The sequence below is a fragment of the Antedon bifida genome, chromosome 1, assembly GCF_963402885.1.
Source record: "Antedon bifida chromosome 1, ecAntBifi1.1, whole genome shotgun sequence".
In the NCBI taxonomy this organism is placed as follows: domain Eukaryota; kingdom Metazoa; phylum Echinodermata; class Crinoidea; order Comatulida; family Antedonidae; genus Antedon; species Antedon bifida.
In genome coordinates, this window is record NC_136226.1 from 834,005 (window position 1) to 854,295 (window position 20,291).

At 31.6% G+C, this 20,291-nt stretch overlaps 1 protein-coding gene across 4 annotated transcripts in view; it reads right to left on the minus strand.

Annotated features, from left to right (window-relative positions):
* LOC144836731 (uncharacterized) overlaps window positions 1-20,269 on the minus strand; it is a 56,142-nt gene extending 35,873 nt beyond the window's left edge. For 3 of the 4 annotated variants that reach the window (XM_078691611.1, XM_078691619.1, XM_078691604.1), the window contains exon 1: window positions 8,496-8,583. The gene's annotated coding sequence lies outside the window, so the exon portion shown is untranslated. Of the gene's footprint in view, window positions 1-8,495; window positions 8,584-20,163 lie in introns of those variants that run through there. The other variant, XM_078691605.1, reaches the window with a different exon arrangement.
* Window positions 20,270-20,291: the final 22 nt, after the last annotated feature.

A 20,291-nucleotide genomic window follows, 5' to 3' on the forward strand; every position in this document is an offset into this window, starting at 1 on the left:
ACTGTAATTTGGCTGTAATTTAACACATATTTTGAAATACTTTTGCCACCCTGGTAAAATAAAGTGAATAAATAATAAAATATAACACTTTTAAAGAACATGATGTGGCATACATACTATTTTATTTATATATTTTGTATCCTGAAATTGGTGTTGGAGCTGTTATCACTGACATTTTTTGCAATAAGTTTAATCTTTACGAGGATAATTTCTTTGATACCATTTTACTTTCAAGAAAGTTTAGAAGCAAATAAATCACATTTATAGTTTTTACTAATGCTATTATTAAATTTTTAAACATTGTTTAACCTGTTTAACATTAGAAATTGGTAATATTGATTTTCATCTTGCTTATTATTTTTTTTTTTCATTTTACAGATTTTCTTTATACTTTATACTTACTTTAGATTAGTTAAAAACAGTCTGTATATTTATTTTATTATTTGCATGCAGAAATGTTGGCATTATCTTGTTGTTGTTGTTTGACGAATATTTTTAAATAAATGTTAAATGAAATAAAATAAAATGATAATAAATATTATTGAAGATGTTTAATTAATTTTGTTTCCAAAATGTACGGCGCATAAATCCATAACACTTTGCCTCCTGGTCGAATTGTTATTTATCACCATAGAAACATATTGCTTAAATTTCGTCCTTTAGTTCATACTTCATAATAGGAAACACAACGTCAAGTCACCGTTTCAATGAACTGTTGCCATGGTGATTTATCACAATGGTTGGCTCATTGTTAGATATCAAATCACATATCAGCATATTATGTTACAGTATATGGATATATGAATTGAGTTTCAACTGTTTATCTATGGACAAATAATGTTCTATAATAATCAAGCAGAAAAAGCAGTTTTTGTAATACTTTTTACAATGTTTGTACAGCCTTACACTAATGGATGGTGATGGCGATACACATACAGTAAATCGTATCTATGCCAGGGCCGTAGTTGGCATGAGGCAGACGAAGCTAATGGAACAAGGACATTTTACATTGCAAAAATAAGCACACACTAAATTCTAATCTAGCTAGTGATATGTTCTAATATATACAGTAAACATAGTTGGTGTTTGTTATTTACATCCTAAAAAAGCTATACCTACAGAAACATAAAATATTCTATAAACTTCCATTATGGTAAGTATTGCCAGCATTGATAATGTTAACAAATTATTCTAAAGAGCAATATTAAACTGCATCATTCCGTATCAAGCCGTCCCACTTAAGTCATCAGTAGATTCTAGTTAAATCCAAAAAAGTCCAATTTATGTGTGGATGCTTGGTTGTAAAAGGTACAATGTTTAATTATGACTGCCGATTCAATGTTTACAATAGTGAGTGTACATACAACATACACTGGTTACCATTGACAACAAAGTGTGCAATGAATAAAGATCATTAAGTGATTTGCAATCCTTTATCATTCAATTTTAATAAAAAGCCAAAACAAACCAAAATTGTAATTTTTATCAAAATCATGACTTTACCGCAATGATTAAGTGCGTGGTTGATTTTAAAGGTCGCATCGAAATTGATATAGTATAGCATACAGTACGTAAAGCTTATTTGGCAAAATTGTGACAAAATTATGATTCATTATATATCTACTGTCAAGACCTAATAATATTTCCATAGAAATATGTAAATTTATTTTCTAATTTATATAAATTAAAAACAATCAATATAATTACTATGATTTAAATGCTATGTAAAAATAACCAAATATAAGAGAACCAATATCAGAGGACAGTGTCCTATAAAATATCATAGGAAATAAAGAATTTCTTCCCAAATTCACAAACGATAAATGTTGTTTACAGAATTCTGTTGATAAGATATCCACAAAGTAATCTTTGCCATACTCTAATACAAAATAATCCATTCATTATTGCAGATGGTTCACTACTAAAATCCCTTGACATTTTGTATATACTGTACTAGTGGGTATAGTCATCTGATTAATGGTTTTAACAAACTGCGTACTTAGTTCATGCTTCAGGTTGAATTCAACTTGGCATATTCTTAGTATAGTTCATGTTCATGTCTTCTCCAATTCATGACCACTCTCTTCAGTGATTAGTAAAATAGTAATAAAGCAACTCCTACCTAGAAACACTAAATCTAGAATCCTAGTTATGTGTCATTTTCTTAGATCTTCAATATAGAAATTCATTTTTAAGCAATAAAATTACCAAATCAGCCTCCTTCCACCAATCCACCTTCCACCAATCCTCCTTCCACCAATCCACCTAGTAGTCTAACAGAGAATTTTGTCAACTTTCAGGGTGATATTTGGACCAAATATAAAATGTTGGTGGTTTTTATATTGTATCAATGTTGTATCAATATAGCATCACACTAAACAGGCAAGGGAAATGAGAAAGTAAAGTAAAGCCAATTCAAGTACCTGTAGTACACTATTCTAACATTAACATTAATTTTAACCTCATTTGTTATGTCAACATTTTGTATTATTTTCCTTAATTTTTTAGTTAAACTATTAATCAAATCCATAGTTACTATCAGTATTTACTCACAGTGAAAGACAGCCTTTCATATATTCACATATGGTACCTAGCCTTATAATTTAGGGCGTACATACATACTGTATGATTTTTAACATCTGTCTGTTGAATTGCAGTGCTTGCTTGCATTGATTTTCTATTATGTCATTTTGAAACATTTCAAATATCAGGTGGTTAAAGCCTTAACATTCTAAATTATCTATCGGAACAAAATTGTACACTGGAGAATACTGTGGGCTCTATGAGCATCCTACGGTATCTGTCATTCATGTTGTATTAATGTTCTGTATTCATATGCTTCATTCATGTGGGTGTTTTTGCTCTAGGTATTGACATTCAAAACCATGCTAAGCATAATTATTAATTTTAATTAAATCATATTTGAAAAAAGATGGTCTTAAACTGAATCACTGAGGATTAAGTCTGAACTGAATTTCTGAGAATACGACGGTGTTAAATTGAATCACTAAATCCTAATAAACAGGTGGGTTACAAAGGCCCACCGTATTATCTTCAAAAATAATTTTTTTAATTTTGAAAATTAAGGCTCCTACAGTTCTTATGTTTTTAAGAAAAACCTCAAAACTCACCAAAGTAGTGCTAATATATTTTGTATATTAGTCGAATCTGTTCAGCACCATTCTTTCTTTGGAAAGGTATTTTCTATATATTTATAAAATCATTCTTTATTATAAATAAATAAAAAAATATATATATATATTAGTCAGAGAAAAAAGTTATGTTTTGTTAATTAATTATTAATGTTTACTTTCCTAAAATAAAATTGGGAGAAAGACTTGATATGCTAGATACTCCCACACTTATAGGATAGTTTGCTGGTCAATAGTAGTATAGTAGCCTAGCAAAAGAAGACCAGTAAATGTCTTACGAAAATGCGTACTGTAGTCTCATTAAGTAGCACAGACTTTAATGTTATTTGCTCATGTTGGGGATAAAATGCTACATATGGGGATTTCCCCTCATAAATACTGGTTCATCAGCATAAAATAATCAATAAAGTGCTCTATGGATAATTGTTAAACAGGATGTGCTTCAATGCCTTATTGTAATATTTAAGTCAATTTTTGTTGGTATTCATCAATGTTCTTGGAATTCCTATTAAAATACAAAGAAAATCCATGCCGCAGGCCTTTTCTCCTTTTTTTGTTGTTAAGGAATATCATTACAGTTTCACTACACCAATATTACGATTGGAGAATACAGAGATTTTAATATTAATGTTTAGGTTGAGCACTAAGTTAATTAAAGCTCTGTCTACACTATCAAACCTTATGTGGCAACAAAATGTGATGTTCCCATGATGATGTCATATCACTACCATATTTGGGCATATCACTACCGTATTTGGGCACACAATTTTTTTTGTCTGTGTAGACAGAGCATTAGATACCAAAAAACACTAGTTTACAAATAATGCACCAGTATCAGAAAAACAAAAGCTTAATGTTTAATCCAAAGGATGAAGTAAGGATGTTTTCTAAAACAATTAACAAAGAACGGTCGTAAACCCAAATCAAGATTTAATGTCCAAAAAACCTTTATACAGTTAGAGTTACGACTTGAAATCGAAAATTCAGTAGACTAGAAGCCAAGGTAGAATATCAATTCAAGGGAAAACTAAGGTCTGAAGGAATAACTAAATTACAGTATGGTCTGAACACCCTAAAGGAATTTCTATGATCTGACACGATAACTCCTCCCCCAACTCCTTCCTCACAGTAATTAAACGAAGAGCTTATAACTATCAACAAGTACAATGAGATTAGTTATCAAATCCTAAAGTTTTAACAGGAAATTCAAAGGTAAAGATAAGTTACATGACTTTAAAGCACCTTATACTAAAACACACTTTTTACGACATGATGGATCTAGGAGTTTAAACAAGATATGCTGGATTAAGGGTCTGTGACGGGGGAAGGGCAGTGATTGATTTCAGTATTTAAGATGACTGTTTCAAATATTAAAGGACTTATTTTATAATGTTTTCATTTCATTTTATGTTTTTACCGAGTGACCTTTCTGGTTCCCACTTGGACGCAACGTGACAGCAGACGCAAGTTGACCAATCACAAGCTAGTTTGAATGTTTCAATGCATCATGATTGGTCAATATTTTACTATAACCATATTATTGATACAGTAATAGGATTAATTGAAATATCAGTTTTCTATAAATGTACCACAGATAAAATGTAATTGGATTCATTATACTGAACTGGAGCCAGCATCTCTTTAATTACCCAAATATAATCCATTGCTCAAGTATAATCACATCCCCTAATTTAGGATAAATATGACATAAGATTTTGATCAATTTCAAGTATAAAGCTCTGTCTACACTATCAAACTTTATGTGACAACAATTGTGATGTGCCCATATATGAACATGATGATGTCATATCACTAAAGTACCATATTTAATCATATCACTACTATATTTGGGCATACTATACTTTTTTTTATCAAACTAGTTTTATAGTGTAAACAGAGACACCTTCCCATTTCCACCAAATTTCATACCCATGGTCACGCTCCCTGTATAACTGTAAAGTTGCCTCAACAGCTCTTCATCATTGTTTTTATTTAGATACTTGGCTTTAAACTGAAATAAAGTATTGAATTGACTGTTGAAGTTCCATAAACTAGGTTAAACTTGAAACAAATAAGTTTTAAAGATGTATTGTCCCCCTGAAAAAATAATTCTTAAACAATGTTTGGTTTACTGTGCCATTTTTATGTCACATAATAATTATCCACTTTGAACAAAAATTGGTTCGAGCAAAAATGTATTTACCTGAAGAAACTGTAATTTTAATGGGTTTTTGGTTAAATTTAACCATTTGTTTGTAATTTTAGAAGTGAAAACAATATTTGTTTCCGTTTGTTTTTCTACTAAAATTACTAACTTTATTAAAACTACAAAATAATCTATTCAAAGTCTGATTTAACTAATCTTCATTTTTCATGTTTTTGTGGGACAAATACATCTTTAAAATGACAATGTCCAAAGCTCTGTCTACACTATCAAACTAGTTTGACAAAAAAAGTGTGATGTGCCCAAATATGGTAGTGATATGCTTAAATATGGTAGTGACAGCGATATGGCATCATCATGTCCATATATGGGCACATCACATTTGTTGTCACATAAAGTGATAGTGTAGACAGAGCTTAGGTAAACAAGTCAGCAACAGGTTTTACAATCATCACAAGTAGACTGATTGATTCTTGGTAGCTTGATCTAAATACACTGTTTTTAAGCAATTCATTAAAATTCATCAGGTTTCCTAGAAATAAATTGCATGGCAGTTGAATAGATTTAATCACGGGTGAAACCAATTTGTTTGACATGCCAAATTCCCATCGCTGATTTGATCATCACTGAAACTAAGAAAACTGGGGCAGTCATCACATTAGATTGTTGTTCTACTCTACTAGTTGCTTTTAAAAACAAAAATTAACAGCCTGAGTAAACTCAATTGCAAAATTCTTTGGCTAAACCTAGTACAATAGTATTGTAGTTGCAAAATAGCCTGTGTTTAAGTTGCAAACAAGGCTATGTACCATAAACCTATGTAACCCAGTCGGTGGGTAAAACCCATGCAAACTAGCATAGTATGTGCAATTTGAACAGACTGTGATGAAACTATTTGAAACTGACTGGTAAAAGCCATTGGAAACAGTCTGTGGGTAAAACCCATTGGAAACAGTCTGTGGGTAAAACCCACTGGAAACAGTCTGCGGGTAAACCCCACTGGAAACAGTCTGTGGGTAAAACCCACTGGAAACAGTCTGCGGGTAAACCCCACTGGAAACAGTCTGTGGGTAAAACCCACTGGAAACAGTCTGTGGGTAAAAGCCATTGGAAACAGTCTGTGGGTAAAAACCATTGGAAACAGTCTGTGGGTAAAACCCATTGGAAACAGTCTGTGGGTAAAACCCACTGGAAACAGTCTGCGGGTAAACCCCACTGGAAACAGTCTGTGGGTAAAACCCACTGGAAACAGTCTGTGGGTAAAAGCCATTGGAAACAGTCTGTGGGTAAAACCCATTGGAAACAGTCTGTGGGTAAAACCCATTGGAAACAGTCTGTGGGTAAAACCCACTGGAAACAGTCTGCGGGTAAACCCCACTGGAAACAGTCTGTGGGTAAAACTCACTGGAAACAGTCTGTGGGTAAACCCCACTGGAAACAGTCTGCGGATAAACCCCACTGGAAACAGTCTGTTGGTAAACCCCACTGGAAACAGTCTGCGGATAAACCCCACTGGAAACAGTCTGTTGGTAAAACTCACTGGAAACAGTCTGTGGGTAAAACTCACTGGAAACAGTCTGTGGGTAAAACCCACTGGAAACAGTCTGTGGGTAAACCCCACTGGAAACAGTCTGTGGGTAAAACTCACTGGAAACAGTCTGCGGGTAAACCCCATACACATTTTGAACAGTAGCATTTTGTTAATTTCCCCCTCTGAAAACTTATCTCATAAGAAATCAATATTTGGGTGAACTTTAAGTTTGCTATAGTAAGTATGAGACTGAAGAAGATGCATTTCATATTGTTAATCATCTCTTTGATGCTTATAGAAAATCTCTAATTACCTCTGTCTATTCATTTATTGATTTTCACTAGAAGCTAGTTAGTAAAGTTCCTATAATTATGAATAATAATCAAAATGGCTGATTTAATTATTTTCCAGATAGACCTGTCATATAATTTACAATAAAAGATTAGTTGACGATAGAAGTGAAATTCAATTTTGTTTTACGACTAATGTATTCAATTAAACATGCAACATGCATTAAAGTTTGTGTATGCAATGTATAAAGCTACTGCATTATAGTAGCCATCACTATTTTCTTATTTTACTTTATTTCTACAATAATCCAGTTCAACAAAAGGCAATGTGTTTGCATAAAGTACTCAATGGAATAAGTACCTATTTTTATTATTACTCGGGGTACCCGAGTCTAGGACTCTCTCATCTTCTCTTCCATCTGGACACTATTGTGTAAAAAGTGTGATTTATAAAGTACTACTCCTCCCTTATTCGTTGTAGTATTCAGCTGGGATTTGGCATGGAAGAGCTGTATAGAGCCGGATTTTTTAATTTCAAACCGGATGCAACCATATCACGTCTCGAAGATGGTACCGTATAGCCGCAGTCCCTATCCATCCAGTTAGCGATAACTGTGATAGGACGATACATACACACACCATACCCACAGTCCCTATCCATCCAGTTAGCGATAACTGTGATAGGACCATACATACACACAACATACCCGCAGTCCCTATCCATCCAGTTAGCGATAACTGTGATAGGACCATACATACACACACCATACCCACAGTCCCTATCCATCCAGTTAGCGATAACTGTGATAGGACGATACATACACACACCATACCCACAGTCCCTATCCATCCAGTTAGCGATAACTGTGATAGGACCATACATACACACACCATACCCACAGTCCCTATCCATCCAGTTAGCGATAACTGTGATAGGACCATACATACACACACCATACCCACAGTCCCTACCCATCCAGTTAGTGATAACTGTGATAGGACGATACATACACACACCATACCCACAGTCCCTATCCATCCAGTTAGCGATAACTGTGATAGGACGATACATACACACACCATACCCACAGTCCCTATCCATCCAGTTAGCGATAACTGTGATAGGACGATACATACACACACCATACCCACAGTCCCTATCCATCCAGTTAGCGATAACTGTGATAGAACCATACATACACACACCATACCCGCAGTCCCTATCCATCCAGTTAGCAATAACTGTGCATGTGAAATCATCTGTACAGTTAGGTAAATATCTAAGCTTGAAAGTGATAAATCTACAATCTAATATATAAAATCTACTAAATTGGGATACAAGATGAAAAAATATTTACCAAATACAATGGGTCATGTTGGTGGTTGTTTATGACTACTCTTAAACGCCAATGCACTCTCACCAATCAAAGCATCTGATTACTAAAATGCCTGCAAAAAGAGAGAAAAATATTATATTTAAGGAATATTGAATGCGTGCAGTTAATGCAGTTTAATTAAAAATGTTTATTATATATAATCTATAACTTACTATATGACAACATGGATGTAACAACAGTCCATCAACAGTAAGTACTTATTTTATTTCTTTCAAAAGTTTGACCCAAAAAATAAACAGAATAGAAGCGGAGTGCTAAGGAGGGTCAAAGGCAGAAGATCCACTATCACCGGGATATCATGTGACCCTCCAACTCCGTTGTGCAACGTATTAAACTAAGTTAACCAAAGTATTAATCTCCCTTTTTCTTTTCTGCATTGCTTACAGGGGCCTGCATCATAGCAGTATTCAGTGAGGCCTAGGGGCCTGCATAATGACAGTATTCATTACAACAAATTAAATATCAGCATTTTCTTGCTGGATTATGTAATAATTATGCATCATCTCCAATGAAAACAATTGAACTTTGACCTCTGCATTGCTTTATTCTCAGTGATGATGTAGGATGGTGTGGAGCAGATTTTTAATGACAAGCCATGCTTATTTTTATTGAGTACTTTCAATTTAGAGAGTAGGGTTTGTATAAAAAAATAAAAGAATGTCACAGAAATAAATGAAGTTTCCATGCCAAATTAGAGGTTGAACTTACTGGTTATTGTAAATCAATTTTTTAATTTCATTTTGACTGGCCCGAATTTCATTTTTACTGGCCATCAATAATGTTATTTTTATCATCTACAATGGACAATGGAGATTTTACTGCCCAAAAACAGGCAAGTTACTGGAAGGGAGGTTTTACAAACTCGTTGTCCTGGGTTTTCTAGACATACCATACTCTAATGCCATAAAGGCAACCACTGAAACGTGACTTAAGCTGCTTCTCAATTTTGACTTCTCATAGTAATGTAAAATAAGATCATAAATTCATGGTAGTAATCAACGAACCGTAACAAATCAGAACAGAAGTGAAATGTCGAGAGGAATATTGGTATCTAAATATTACATTATAATCCAAAAAGCTTTGTCAACTTCCTAGGTTACTACTGTTCTTCTATTTCCATCTTTCTTTCTTGTGATGTCAATTATTATTCTTTCAGCCATGATAAACAAATTGCAATTAGACAATGAATCAATTTTTTCAACATCACACCAAGCTACAGTACAGTACTTTTAAGTACTTAAAAATTATATTGTTTTTGTTTGTTTTTTTGGCTGCAGACTAAAATTACATAGAAAAGGAAAAAAGTATAAAATACATCTACAAAAATATGAAAATAACTTTGGAAAGGTCAGTCTCAAAATGTGTGGTGAAAAAATCAATAAAACTAACACATACTGTGGCTGATTGATTAGTTTATATGTCTATGGTGTTAAACTTATTCTACACTGTGGTTTCAATTCATCATTATACCAAATAGAATTTTCAATTATCCAAATTGTATTAAGGCATCATCAAATAGATTACCAAATTTAAGTTCACAATAAGGAAAAGGTTAATTGTATGATAGAATGCGTTGAATACAAAATGAGAGTATGGCTAAAAACTAGTATCTCTTTATCAACAAGACAACCATACATTTGAAATTTCCAGCAAGCTATAATGCTCTGTCTACACTATCAAACTTTATGTGACAAAAAAATGAAAAAAATGTCCCCTATATAGACACGATGATGTCATATCACTACCATATTTGGGCACATCACACTTTTTTTGTCAAACTAGTTTGATAGTATAGACAGAGCTTCAAGGTGAATGGAAGGTGCAGTCAAAAGCTAGACAGGATAGGATTCTTTCTCTGACAACAATTGCAACCTAAACCAGATTTGTTAAATGTTAAATGTCTTTAGTGATTGTTTGTAGCCCAAGCTATTATGTATTGTTGAATACCAAGAAAACTACTTTTTTTAGCCCAAACTAAGTACTACAGGTTGAATACAAAGAAGAGTATTTTTGTGTCAAAGCTACAATAAGTAACTGTATTTAAAACTTTAGCATAATCCCTACAAAATGCTTTGTTGTTGGAACTCTAATTCATAGAAATTGTTGTTTAACATTTACATTGTGATAGAAAATGTGTATTTATAGTAAACTTTTAGTAGTGATGTTTATCACAAGGAAACCATCACAAAATGTTAATTTCAAAATGTTAAATCATTTGTAAATTAAAGTGAACATAATCATAATAATACATATTGTCAGATGTTATATGTCATGCCATTCAAGAGGGACAAACTCATCAAATACAAAAAATGAAAACAAATCACTTGAAATCCTATTCCAGTATACGACATCCTTGTACATTACACAGGTATACAAGAATACATATTTGTTGGATTTTCTAAAATAAATCTACCTTTTCATTTTAAATTAATTTGGATATAAAGAAGAACGCCTCTTTTTTACCTCACTGACAAAATACAATGGGTTGTTTTATGCTATATGGATTTAGTCTGCCTTGAAAAAGTACATTTTATCCAAAAATTGCTAAATAAACAGATCCCAAAATCAGTCTTGTCTTAATTTTAACTTGAAGGCAATATACATGGCTGCAGTCGCGTACTCAAGTTAGTGTTTACCGACTGACCGACATAGTGAGATGTAGAGACTAAAAATAAGTAGTTTAATAAACAAAATTAAAATATCTGTTAGTTACAGAGTTATATATAAATTATTAAAATTATATTATCAAATTACAAAGTTAATCCATACAACAGAAACAATGTAAATCAATCTAGTTATATATGTTGATTAGTCTTGTGTTATTAAATTAAATACAAAAGCTACAGTAATAATATAATCTGACAAAAGAAATACATTTTATTCTTATGAATAATTAATAGTAATTTAGGCTTTCATTATGCTAAAGTACAGGGTTCGAAATATACACTAGCAATAATTGCAAAATTGTTATTTACTAACTAGTCCTTTTTTTAATAAAATATACAGTAATTAATGCAGTTTAACATTTGAACAACTAGCTGTTTTGCAAAATAATTATTTTTCAAATTTTAGTCTTAAAAAAAATGTACAGTTTTAAGGATTTTCCAATTTAGCCCATAAATTCAAATGCTGTGTATATAAATGTACGCTTGCTAGCTTATTAGTGGGCTGCTCATTTTGCTAGTTAGTTTATTGTACAAATAACAAGGGTTGCCAGTGGATAAAAAAGCACATTTTTCTAGCCTTGTTTGCGATGTACTTTGTTAGTTCAGTAGTGCCCTTATTATTTTCCAACATCATTTATTTCTTCTTACGTTTAGATGAGATTAAATGTAGGTTACATGTTATAACTAGAACAAAAACTGCACATGCAGAAGCTAATTAGAGCATGGTATGTATGGTAGTGGCAAACGACGACGGCGAGTGTATATTCTTAGTGAAGATTGCGTGACAATATAATCAATACAACTGCTAAATAAACCACAACAGTAATTCTGTATACTGCAGCGTATCTTTAAGAACACGTATTGATTTTATTTACTGGCGCGGTGGTCAACATCGTCCTCGGTGGTGATGAAGCTTTTGGACCGAGACTAATGCTCTAGTTACTCATCAGCAATAAAATCATACAAAAAAAATTGTTCATTTTGTTTTTTAGTGAAGCATACATAATTTATGAGTTGGCAAATAATAATAATTTAATAGTATAACATTAACAATAAAAACTATATATTCTTTATTCTTTACTAGTATAGTAGTGAAGGTAAAGTTTAATGCTAGTTTGCTACTATAAATACTGTAATAATTAGTTATGAAAGATTTTTTTATATTATATAACTTGCGATAACGCAAAACCAAATCAATGAATTTAAAACCATAATATCCATATTCGTAATGTACGCATTAAAATACTTAAAAGCCAATTTGCATTAAATCCTTCAAATTCTATTTTTGAAACAAACTTTAATCTTCTTTTACTACATTAATGTGATATTTGCAATAATTTCGTGCAAACTAAATAATTCATATGAAAGCAAATAAATTATATAACATTAAGGTATTAGAAGACAACATAACTTAATGTTTAGTATACAAAACATTGGATTTCTAACCTGGTACTGTACCTTGATCAGTGAATCATTTACTAATATCATTATAATACAACGTTCCGCAAACTACATACTGATCTTGCAGAAAATATGTGTTAACATACAAAATACAAATTTGATGTGTGTGGTTAAAGTTGCGATGTAATGAAAAATCCTGTAACATGTGTTGTGTACGTTATAAAGGGAAAACCCTGGGCTGTCTACGCTGATTTTTTCAGCACAATTTTCAATCTCTAAAAAACAATGTAATTTCCGGGGCCTAGTGGTCTATATTACTGAAATGTTTATAGAAATCTACAGAACAAAACAAAATAAATCCTGACATTTATTATCATGTGAGCGCCAACAATTTGTTTTTATTGACAACAACATATGACAATGAAAGAATTATCCTGCTTCAAATTTTAATCTGCATGATTTAATGAGGCATAGAATTTAAACCACCATTAGCTGATGAAAAATCTATGCAGCATCATCATTAGGCCTAGGTACGGTACTAGCTGCTACACGCCACCGATCTGCCCTATTCACCAATCATACTAACCACTTATAATATTACAACATCCTAGATTACATAACCTACAATATTAACTGCTTGCTGCAAATACGATAATAATTAATGTGTAATTCTACAATAGCTTTGTATACTTACTGTACTAATAATTCACAGAGCTATTTCATGAACATCATTCACATTTCATCGCATTATAATTTAATAGGTTAAAGACCAAAGGTCAAAGTGCACCATGATTAACCTACAGACTATTATTCTACTGATACAAGAATAATAGAGAGTAAGTCTGTACTCTAATAAATAAACCTCATTAATTGCACATTTTAAATGTTAAAGGATATTTAATTATGAAGCATGTAGCTATATTTATTCTGTAATACATAGCGAAGTGTTGGGAATTGAAATGGATTGCAATAGGATGCTATGGCCTATTCTAAAGAAATTTAAACCTGATGTTCACTGAAGCATAAAATTATCTTGGATTTTTTATTAATATGGTCAAAGAATGATTAACATAATGCTTTAGTATAGTGAAATTCAACATGCTAATTAGATGTCAATAAATAAGTACATGGTGTCAAAGTTCATGTTGTGTGGAGGAGGTGGTAGCTTTTGAGCGTTCATGCATATTAAGTAGGTCACTTTAACATAGGATTTCTATACCATAAACCAGATATTCTTAATTATTTTACAATATAAAAATAAATGAATATTCTACTGTGTTGTTTTAGATTATGGAAACTAAGTATAGCAATTAGTAAATATTAAAACCTGATGCTTTTGTACACAAGCCCAATCCTGATATTACACATAATATAGGTTCTTTTTGCTTTCTGTTGTCCAACCTACCTAACAGTAACAATTTCTACTGAAAAATTCAATCATCTAAATGGCTTAAAATAATTTTCAATTTTAATTATGAGAATATTATAGGAATATCAATTATGGTGAATATTAAAAAATAAATTAAATCCTGATTTGAGTTCATTCATGGACAAATACAATGTGGGCGCACGGTTTAGTTACATACTGCACTATAATTTGGAAATCTAGGCGTCTTGTCAATATTGAAATCCAATTAAGTACCAGATGAGTCTCTTTGGTGGAATCCCTCCCTCCGAAATCCAAACATTTATGGGCAACCTGAGCTTGTTGCGTACTTTTGCATTCAACTGTTTTTGCAAAAAAAATATCTTTTTAGTCTATAACAATAACATAGTTTTGTATGTTTTGCTATGCAATCTTCTAAATGTCAGTAGTTTTGCTATGCTACAGTACACTGGACAAAATTATTCTTTAACTAGGTAACATTTTTTTTTACACCTCGAATCAAAGTATACACTTGACCGGCAGTATGATAAATCTCACAAGATTAAGAAGATATGCTACACAATCTGATGTCCATCATGTATGAATGAATATGTTGATCTGATCATAGCTCTTCTAAATCTGTTAGGATTAGCTGTACATACTACAGTTCATGGTAGTATGGGAATTGGTTTGTACTCTTTACTATTGTACATCACTGAATGAAGAGAAGAAGGCTACAGAATTGAAAATGAAAGATTCTAGTGAGTAGACATGCATTAGGGTTGATTTGTGCTTACATGCCCGTAGCCAGCGGGGGTTCAAGGGTTTGAATGAACCCCTTTTTTCCTGAAGCACACCCTTTTTAATATTGTAAGTGTGGTAAATAGGCCCAACTAGCCAGGATCATGAGCTCCATTTTGGTAAAAAGGAACTTTCCTGTAAAAAATCCTAGCTACAGGCTTGGCTTAAATGAAGAAAGTAGTGGTAGAGTTATGAAATAGGTACAGTTACTCAACTCATAGTTTGTCTAGACCATAATATTGTTCTTCTATAACACTACATTTGTGTAAGAATTCAATATTTTACAGATAATTTCAAATTTGCATTAAGTATTATTTAAAACGTGGCATATGAACCTGTTTTGTAAACGATTCTTATGCAGGTTTAAGTAATTCTGAATCACCTGATCGTTCTAATACTGTATCAATTTGTAGAAAAAAAAAATCTCTTTAAAACGCTCGAAACATGACATTAATAGGGTAATCAAAATTGTACATTGCAAATAAATAAAAACTTTTCTGGGCCAACTAAACGCATTCAAAACCTTTTATTTAAATGTCAAGCAAAGTCTGTTTTTAGATGAAATTATATCACCTCTTGAGAAGTACCTTACAATATCAATAACATATTGAAAGTCAAAAGTTAAAATATGATAAACATTGAATTATATAACATAAAGTCACACTATAATAGTAGTGATATCTGAAAGGGCAGATTTTATATATTATTATAAATGTGTAATTTCTACTAATAAGCCAAACTACAAATCACACAATTGCCAAAAGCATTATGCTGACATTTAAATATCAGGAGGAGTAATTTCAAATGTCATATAAAACAAACCAGATTATTTTCAAAATTGACTAATAGATTCAACTTTTGATTGGCTTAAAATCATTGGCAAAATGAACCAAACATTTAAATCTAAGTTAAATGACCAATCAGGATCAAGCAATGTTATTATTTACAAAATGTACAAAATTTACATACAGTTCTTCATGTTTACAAGATAAAAATGATGACGCCAAAACATGTTTTTAATCTTAATCATTATGAAATAATGACAACTGTGTTGATAGTCATGTGATGGCTAAGTAGGGTGAATGAAAAATTTAAAAAAAAAGGCAAACATTTACTTTTCAGATAACTGAAATAAATACCAAATACCAATCGATCAATCAAGATTTTTTTTTGTAAGATTTTTAAGCGTTCAGGAAAATAATCAATGAAACTAAAAGCTACCAAATCCAGATCAACACCCACATACAGTACTTATACTAACTTCTTCAATACTTTGCAAACAACACATTTGCTCTTTATTCAACATGGATGCTGAATGTGTTAAGTATGAACTTTTGCATTCTGTTGGAATTGGAAAATTAAATTACAATCAAATTGGCATTCACAAAATTATTGTACTGAAGTGAATTCTAAACATTTGAAGTACTGTATAAGACATTAACTAATCTACAATTCTTCATCAAACCTGATGACAATAAACCGATTATATTTATGGACATTTTGGTGTGTCCTCTGGCTCTGATAAAATCTTTAACTGTAGGCTAGGCTTTGCAGTAATGTGCTTGTGAACTATTGGGTCCTTCAAACAGCATTTCCTCCTGGCTCTGAATAAATGAAAATACTAAAGACTTAGCTAACAATAGACACACGGCAAACAGCCTACCCACATTGTTTATTACACTGCTAAAATCATGGATTTTAACATTTATCATCAATAGGCAATTATTAAAGGGGAAAAATGAAACAAGCAAAAGAGTTGAAAAATAGTTCTGTAAAATCAATGTTACAAATTATATAATAGAGGGCGATATAAAATTAATTTATAAAAAAAAAACATATACAACTGAAACTATATATAATTTAACAAGCTATTAATTAGTAAAGTCTATTAAACCAATCAGATCTACGAGCATTCATAACTGTATCTCACAATAAAAAAGAGAAAATGATATGGTTGTTTCATGATATTTTTATGTATTATAGTAGTGCTCTTCTAAAAAAGAAATAGGCCAATGTCAGTTTATCCAGGTAAGCTAGGCATGAAACAGACAATGATAGGTTTGAAGGCCACTTTTTACTTTTAATAACAAGCTACTTGAAATCATCATTTTTCATAATTAAGCCAATACATATTTAATTTTTTAAATAAAATTTTAAACATACAGTAATGGCATACACATCACAGCATGAGAAGACATCCCCTCGGCTTTAATAATTATTGATTTGATAGTTACATATCTGGCAGTAGCAGTCTACTAAATTTACTCAGGTATTTAATACTGTTTTAATTCTATTCTCTGATCCGCTATAGTTTGCTATCAACTTAAGCAGTCTACTAAGAATGTTATTTTTAGTAAACAACGAACAACAGTAGTATTTATTCGCAGTTACTTTATTTATTTAATATAGTATTAGTATAAACTCAATTCGATTCTTTAAAAATTAATTTTAAAACATTTTATTTAGCAGATGCCAATGCCATATACTGGAAGGTATGGGAAATCCACAATTTTATACTTAGCATGAATCTAATAATACATGCATTTCTTCTTCGTTTATTTATTTTTTTCGTAATCCAACCATTTCAGCTTTTGCTGTTTGTTTGAATTTGATGTTTTTATACCTGAATAAATAATTAAATACAATTCAAAATAATACAATGCACTTTTGATCTTCTTTTTGGGAATTGACATACAGTCTAAATATTTGATTATTATTTTAAATAATCTATTCTATGATCGACTGTAGAGAAACATTTTTATTGTATGTAGTTTTCCTCCTTCTACTAGTAGTAATATTATTACGATTCATTCATGTGATGATTATTTATGCAATTGATCATGTACGTACGTAACTCTGATAATATTTCAGTGTCCTTGCGGATGAAACTAGACTACAAGTAAGCTAAGTGAAAACAATACAATATTGTGTCTTAATTGTAAAAATAATACACAAACACAATACAATATGTAAAATCAATGTGTTCAATAATATATCACTGTAAATTATTTGTGTTCTTTTTATTATATAAACCAGGCATGTAATTTATTCTCTTATTATTTTGAGCCGATGAAGAAAATGTTTTAGACATACAAGTTAATAATACAGAATACTGTAGGCAGTGATACACATTGCTGGGATATAAATATTTAAAACACGAAAGTGGGATTTAATAAACAGAAGCAGAAGAATGCTAGAAGATATTAATACTGAGTGGGAAGAGCAGGTTGGGAGTAGAGATAAACAATCCCTGTTTCATTTTCTCAATGATAGATACTGGTACAAAAAAACAAGCAATATAATACTGTGAAATTAATCTATTTATTCTGTATGAAATATATTAATATCAATACCGTATCCTACCTACACACTAAGATATTCATTCAAGTGGATATATTATCTGAATGCATTTTTAATTGAAAAGTTTACCGAATGTATTTATTCGTGATGCACTAATAACATAAATTTGAATAAAAGCAATACATTGTGAAATAGCAGTAGCAATCTCCTTCAGTGCGATCCTAGTCAAGGAAGCCCTTCAACAGTCGGACCCAGCATATATTTGGATGCTAGAGAAGACTGCCTCTTGGATGCGACTGGCATCAGTAGGAGGAACAAAACTGTACTGTACTGTCAATGGTTCAGGGTGTACTTTTTGAAAAATTAAATATTGACACAAATTTGTTGAACACACTTATACAAACATAACCAAATCAGGAAGGACACTGACAGAACATTAACCCGTGCGATAGACAAGCCTTACATAATTATTAAAATTAGTAGGCGGTTAAATACTGTTGAAAAAGAACAACTATGAATTGATTAAGGACATGTTTCAGCATTGTACTGTATTTCTTTAGTATCAGTGTAAAATATATACTGTAATTCTATGAAAATGTTGTTGCTCTAGAAATGTCCATTTCCATTGAGCTGATTCCCTCTAGAATATTATACGGATAATATTAAGCCTGCATTTGATATCAACTATGTTAGGATAACATTACCATACCTTGCTAAATCAGTAAAATTGACTCCAATGTTTCAAAATGGGTGTGGTGATGATAGATAGTTGTTTAAGACTCACACACAGAAAACAGTACAGTATTTGTTATACAAATTTTATATACCTAGTTTAAACATTATTAAAAATCATTTTTGACTGAATATGGAATGAGAATGTATTGTGTAGTTTAATCAAAATCCCAGAGATACTTTTAATTAAATGCGACAGTGACAATATAGAATTACAATGCTGGCAATTAACGCATCCAGACATTTTGAAATTAATTAAGCACATTAAAGAGTTCAATGAATATTTAAGGCTCTGCCTACACTGTCAAACTAATGTGTAATGTACCCAAATATGGTAGTGATATGCCCAAATATGGTAGTGATATGACATCATCATGTCCATATTTATGGGTACATCACATTTTTTGTCACAGAAAGTTTGATAGTGTAGACAGAGCTTAACAAGATGAGGTATGATGAACAAAATATTATTATTATTTGAAAAAATATATCCGGATAGCTACTAACCAAGACGTGTTCGCTTTGGAAAAATACAAATTATGCAAATGTTATCTATTGTATTTAAATAAATACCACACTCTCATTCACCTATAATAGCGTTCCTCTTTTTATCGGATAAATTCAAAGGAATACGTCAATTGAAATCAGAAGACAGAGCTGAATCAGGTGATAATAGTTCTGAATTGTGGTTTGGCATAATTAAAATGAAACAACTTTGGTTTTGGTCAATATTTTTTTAATCCATATTTAAGAATACTAGGCCTACCTGTTTGTGGTAAACAATTACTTATTTCTAATTACTAATTCTATCAAGTAAAATTTTGTTTAGTAGTCCTATAATATAAACAGGTTTATTCAATGAAAATGTATACAATCTCAGAAATGATCATTTAGAGGCTATTACTTGTTACTACTGTACTTGTAGGCCTACCAGACTGCTGTATTATTTACTAGTAAAACAACAAGAGTATGATGGATAAAATACATAGGCCCTATGTGATGGTTCCAAAACAAAAAGACAATTTTTTTTATTATTAATTAGAAATATTTTACTACACTTGCCTAGCTAGGCCTAATTGTATTTTTAGTTTTCATAAAATCAATATATAAATCATTAATTTTGAAGCCCATTGCATCGAAGTTTAAAATACGACCACCAGTATTCACTGTTGTTCAGCACACAAGTCTGTCGCCTGAATGGGGCTGGGCGGATAATAGCGGGCGGACAACCACTATTCAATCGGGCCTAACGAAATGAAGTAGGCCTAGCCAACTTCTCTGTCTTCATCCTCGGCAAATGGATAAAAAACTCAAATAGATTTATTTCTAAAAGAAGCTATAGCATATCAATATACATAAATACCTGAAAATATGTGTTTCTAATGTGTAAGGCAGTTTGTCTTGGCAGAATTTACTGTGTAAACGGCTAGCAAGCAAGTTATCAATTTACCACCATCATCGTCCAAAAATGATAAACTGCAAATGATGACG